The 6,000-nt window shown below is 50.1% G+C and overlaps 1 pseudogene; it reads right to left on the bottom strand.

Annotated features, from left to right (window-relative positions):
• Positions 1 to 4,533: 4,533 nt before the first annotated feature.
• Positions 4,534 to 4,741, bottom strand: LOC125992678 (U2 spliceosomal RNA; annotated as a pseudogene).
• Positions 4,742 to 6,000: the final 1,259 nt, after the last annotated feature.

The following is a 6,000-nucleotide window of genomic DNA, read 5'->3' on the forward strand; positions in this document are numbered from 1 at the left end:
GCCTATATCATACTCCGTGCAACAATCATACGTTCACATAATTCATACCGGCACGTGTGAACATGTTCACATAAACAGAGAAATTATGCCGAGTGCAGACAGTTTAAAACCTCGTTTATCATCCATCCATTTATCCATCCTATTCCGCTTATCCGGGTTGGGTCGAGGGGGAGACCGCTTTAGGAGGGACTCCCAGGCTTCCCTCTCCCCAGCCACTTCATCCAACTCAACCCGGGGAATCCCAAGGCGTTCCCAGGCCAGCCGAGAGACATAGTCTTTCCAGCACGTCCTGGATCGCCCGCGAGGTCTCCTACCGGTGGGACATGTCCGGAACACTTCCAAAGGGAGGCGTCCAGGAGGCATCCTGATGAGATGCCTGAGCCACCTCATCTGGCTCCTCTCACCGTAGAAGAGCAGCGGCTCTACTCCGAGTCCCTCCCGGATGACCAAGCTTCTCAAGGGAGAGCCCGGACACCCTGCAGAGGAAACTCATTTCGGCCGCTTGTATTCTGGATCTCGTTCTTTCGGTCACGACCCAAAGCTCGTGACCATAGTTGAGGGTAGGAGCGTAGATCGACCGGTAAATTGAGAGCTTTGCCTTTTGTCTCAGCTCTCTCTTCACCACGACGGATTAGTACAGAGTTCGCATTACTGCCGACGCTGCACCAAACCGCCTGTCGATCTCGCGCTCCATCCTGCTCTCACTCGTGAACAAGACCCAAAGATACTTGAACTCCTCCACTTGGGGCAGGATCTCATCCCCGATCCGGAGAGGGCATCCCACCCTTTTCCGACCGAGGACCATGGCCTCGGATTTGGAGGTGCTGACCCTCATCCCGACCACTTCACACTCGGCTGCGAACCACCCCAGTGAGAGCTGGAGATCACGGCTTGAAGAAGCCAACAGCACCACGTCATCTGCAAAAAGCAGAGACGCAATGCTGAGGTCCCAGAACTGGACCCCCTCAACGCCTTGGCTGCGTCTAGAAATTCTGTCCATAACCATTATGAACAGAATCGGTGACAAAGGGCAGCCTTGGCAGAGTCCAGCCCTCACTGGGAAAGAATCTGACTTACTGCCAGAAATGCGGACCAAACTCTGGTATTGGTGATACAGGGACCAAACCGCCCTTATCAGTTGGCTCAGCACCCCGTACTCCCGAAGCACCCTCCACAAAACTTCCCGAAGGACACGATTGAACCCCTTCTCCAAGTCCACAAAACACATGTGGACAGGTTGGGCGAACTCCCATGCCCCCTCGAGGATCCTGCCCAGGGTGTAGAGCTGGTCCACTGTTCCATGGCCAGGACAAAAGCCACACTGCTCCTCCTTAATCCGAGGTTCGACCTCCCGACAGACCATCATCTCCAGCACCCCTGAATAGACCTTACCAGGGAGGCTGAGGAGTGTGATTCCCCTATAGTTGGAACACAACCTCCGGTCTCCCGTCTTAAAGAGGGGAACCACCACCCCAGTCTGCCAATCCAGAGGCACCGTCCCCGATGTCCACGCAATGCTGTAGAGGCGTGTCAGCCATGATAGTCCCACAACATCCAGAGCCTTTAAAAACTCTGGGCGGATCTCATCCACCCCCGGGGCCATGCCCCAGAGGACTTTTTTGATTACCTCAGTGAGTTCGACCCCAGAGATTGGAGAGTCCACCTCAGAGTCTCCAGGCCCTGTTTCCACAATGGAAGGCGTGTCGGTGGAATTGAGGAGGTCTTCAAAGTACTCTCCCCACCGACTCACGACGTCCCGTGTCGAGGTCAGCAGCACGTCATCTCCAGTGTAAACAGTGTTGACGGTGCACTGGTTCCCCCTCCTGAGACGCCGGATGGTGGACCAGAATTTCCTCGAAGCCATCCGGAAGTCATTCTCCATGGCCTCGCCAAACTCCTCCCACGCCCAGCTCGGGCTCCTTTTCAGTCAGAGAGGCGATATTCCATGTCCCAAGAGTCAGCTTCTGCAGCCAGGGATCGGTCCGCCAAGGTCCCTGCCTTTTTCCGCCGCCCATTTTGCACTGCACCCGACCCCTTTGGCCCCTCCGGCAGGTGGTGAGCCCATGGGAAGGGGGGACCCATGTTTCCTTTTCGGGCTGTGCCCAGCCGGGCCCCGTGGGCGAAGGCCTGGCCACCAGACGCTCGCCTTCGAGCCCCACCTCCACGCCTGGCTCCAGATGTGGGGCCCGGTGACCCGCGTCCGGGCGAGGGAAAACAAAATCCATTTATGTTTTTCTTCATAAGGGGCTTGTGAGAGCCGTGCTTTGTCTGGCCCTTCACCTAGGATCCGTTTGCCATGGATGACCCTACCAGGGGCATGAAGCCCCAGACAAGATGGCTGCTAGGATCATTGGGGCGTGCAAACCCCTCCTCCACGGTAAAGTGATGACTAACGAAGGGGCTTCGTTTATCAATGCAGTTTAACTTCTGGTGGGACCCATTTGAATTGGCACATGCCAGTCTATTGTAATTTGGCAAAAAATATTGTTTTTAAATAAAAACCAATAACCAACCCTGTCAATTGCACAAGCACTCCTCTTTACTGTTCACAAGCACAATCACAAGTACAAGTCGTCTTCATCCATAAGCACATGAGTCTTTCCTTGTTAAAACACAGCAGCCCTACAAAAAATGTTCCATCAACTTTTAGTGTCTTAATAGACAATGATGGTATTTATTTAAATATTGAAACAAAATATCTACCTCCTTCAATGTTACACGTGAATGCACATACAGAGAGAAGTTTTATTCATTTTGATAAGGCTACATGAAGCAAAATATAAAGGTGAATACACACTGTTTTCGTGCACCATTTTAGCCCAATTCCATCATTTCCTTGTCTGTCTGTGCCTCCTTACCAGCAAATTTCTGGAAGTCCACATGGCGTCTTTGATGGCAGCAAAAGTGAGCCACTGCTTTGTAAAGTCTTCTTGCTTGATTTTCAACGGGCTCACCCCATAGAGTACAAGGTTCAAGATTCAAGATTCAAGAGTTTTTTATTCGCCATGTTTGAGCGTGCCAAACAAGGAATTTGACTTCGGTAAATCACAGCCTCTGTTCAACATTTAGGTGACTAACAACAACATGTGAAAAATGAAAGATATTCTCAAACATCCCCTGATCTTAAACTGATCTTAAACTCCCAAGAGGGCAAGGAAAAACTCATAACTCCAGCTAGGGGAAATGAGAAACCTTGAGAAGAGACCACAGATGGGAGGGTCCCTCTTCGAGGATGACCAGGCTGCAATGGATGCAGAGAGGACACATAGTACAAACAGCGTAAACAAAAAAGGTGTGGAAAGCGGGATGTTATTGCACAGTAATGACTCTGAGACTCTAAGAGTGGTGTGAGTTCATCAGAGCGACAGCCTGGGGGAAGAAGCTGTCTCTGTGTCTGCTGGTTTTAGTGTACAGAGCTCTATAACGGCGTCCGGAGGGGAGTAGTTCAAACAGGCTGCAACCTGGGTGCGAAGGGTCTGTTGAGATGTTGATGTCTGCATTCAACACTTCCCTTGCCGGGAACTGCAGGTCGCCCACAGGTATACGGCAGCCATGAACTACCTGAGCAGGTGCCACACTGACTCCTGGGCGCCACAGCCAGGTCGGGGGCACGTTGAGAGCGCTGATATGCCCCGGGAGTGCATAACGGACCTGACTGGGAGGCCATCATGGGCCACCATCCACGACAGGTCCCAACAAGTTTGTTTCGAGAGGGCGGGGTGGTTGACGTTGTGCCAAACTGTTGTGGGCTCGCCGAATGCGGGTCCGAGCACTGGACAAACCACTTCCCGCTGTACGACAGAGATCATAGATCTGTGACTTGTTAAAATGTCACTATTTTCTTGCTCTAATTTAAAGTTCTTCAAAAACTTTTTGGTGAAGAAATAAGAAGGTGGCGCGTTAAAAGACACAGGAATTCATTGGTCGATGGGTATTAGCTTTAGTTTCCGGAGGTATGTGTCACGTCTCGCCCTGCTCCACTATGTGTCTGTCTTGGTTTCTGTCTGTGTGCTCGCCCCTCCCCTCCTGTGTGCCCATGATCAGTGTGATTGTTCCCACCTGCCTCTCGTTACCTGTCGTGTATAAAAGTCCTGTCTGCCCCTCTCTCCCTGTCGGATCATTGGTTTTGGTCATTGGTTTTGGTCATTGGTTTTGGTTCCTGTCGTTTGGTGTGTCGTCCTGTCTTGGTGCCGTCATGTCCTGCTGTCTTCTTGTTCCACGTCCCGGTCAGTCAGTCAAGTTATTGTTTAAGTCATGTCAGTTTACCGAGTCTGTATTTTGAGTTGCTTCAATAAACCCTGGTCCAAGCTGCACTTGGTCGTCCTGCTCCATGCTCCACCACCCGACCGTGACAGTATGAGCCCATCCAGAATCGTGTCATTGCTTGGCTTTTCGATGCATTTGGTGTAACGAGCGCGCTTCGCAGGTGCAGGGCAACATATCTGCTTCCGAGGAAGAGTTTTAAGTTCGGGACTCCTTCTCCTCTGTTTTTTTTTCTTTTTCTTCATGGTGTCCCTCTTCAGTCCCTCTGACTTGGATTTCCAGGTGAAGTAAAAAATGGCTCGGTCCAATTCTAAAAGCAACTTACTTGCTGGGATGAAAACAGAACTGATTAGTAAAAGCAAGGGTAAAATCACCACTTTTATGGTTAAAATTCTCTCTTCTACGGTCAGCTCTCTTAATCCCCCAAACCCAAGAACAGATACTACACTTTATCTTAGCCAAAAGGCAGAGAAGCGATGGAGTATGCGAGTGAGGGACTCGCTTACAGGCTTCCCCGTCTACCCATTCTCACCAACGGTTTGTTAGAATAGGCCTCTTTGGCAGATGTGATTAGCTAGGGAGCTTGAGCTATGCCATTATATCGCTGTAACACTTCTCTTGCTTTATTAGCTTTCTCTACTCTATGAAACCCTTTGCACATATGTAGAAGTCACTCTCGGTTAAGATGACAAGGTCACACATTATCACACAGGCTAGGCAGTCGCCTCCTTGCAGGAAGGCGGCCAGAGTAGTATAAGAGCAGGAACCTTGGCGCTGGGAGAGGAACCTTCTTCTGCATCTCGCAGAAAGGGCTCCACAGCTGTGCATCAATCATTTTGGCATACATTAAATAGTTAAACTGTGAAGGCTTTCTCTTGGTAATTACTGTTAGCATATCGAGCATTAAAGATAAAGAACTGGGAACAAACCTAACAGGTTACAGTACGGAACAGAGTGCTGCTCTAATGGGCACTAAAAAATCGGTAAACTTGTCTGATGACTTATTTGTTCACTCTTCTTCATCCGCAGTAATGCATGTAGTAGTTCACGAGGCATATATGTGTCCCCTTTGACCAGTCTCTATCCAAATACACAGTGTAGATACCTATTAAAATGGTAGACCCGATGAACATGAAAGGCAAATGAGAATTTGCCAAGAACTTTCCAGGGTCATCATATGTACAACGGCTGCGCCAAAAGGAGTCAGGCCAGAAGAATAGAGCGGAACTAACACAAGATTTGAACGCACGCCTTAGTAGAGACTGAGAGCCTAAATCCAGCGCTTCAGCGACACTACCTACCAACTGCAGTTTCAACATTGAATTTTGTTGACATTTCTAATAAAATGTGAAAGTGGATAAAAAGTTGGTTTCTCCACCAGCATCCAGGTTAGTGCTGCCCGACTGAGCTTTGTTCATAATGTAATGAGTGACAGTCAGAATCCAGTTACGAGTTGGAACCGAATGCTTGTTAGCCGATTAGAGGACTTGATGAATTGCTAGCACTGAGCAGCAGAGTGGCGCAGCGGGAGCGTGCTGGGCCCATAACCCAGAGGTGGATAGATCAAAACCATCCTCTGCTGTTTGTCTGGTTTGGACCTTCTTTCAAGTCATGCTTTTGAGAAAAAATGTCGTGCGCATTATCTTTTCCACACGTTGGTTGTGCTGCACCTGGAGGCAGGGCTCGAAGGCGAGCGTCTGGTGGCCGGGCCTTCGCCCATGGGGCCCGGCCGGGCAC

The sequence above is a fragment of the Syngnathus scovelli genome, unplaced genomic scaffold (assembly GCF_024217435.2).
Source record: "Syngnathus scovelli strain Florida unplaced genomic scaffold, RoL_Ssco_1.2 HiC_scaffold_23, whole genome shotgun sequence".
NCBI classification, from domain to species: domain Eukaryota; kingdom Metazoa; phylum Chordata; class Actinopteri; order Syngnathiformes; family Syngnathidae; genus Syngnathus; species Syngnathus scovelli.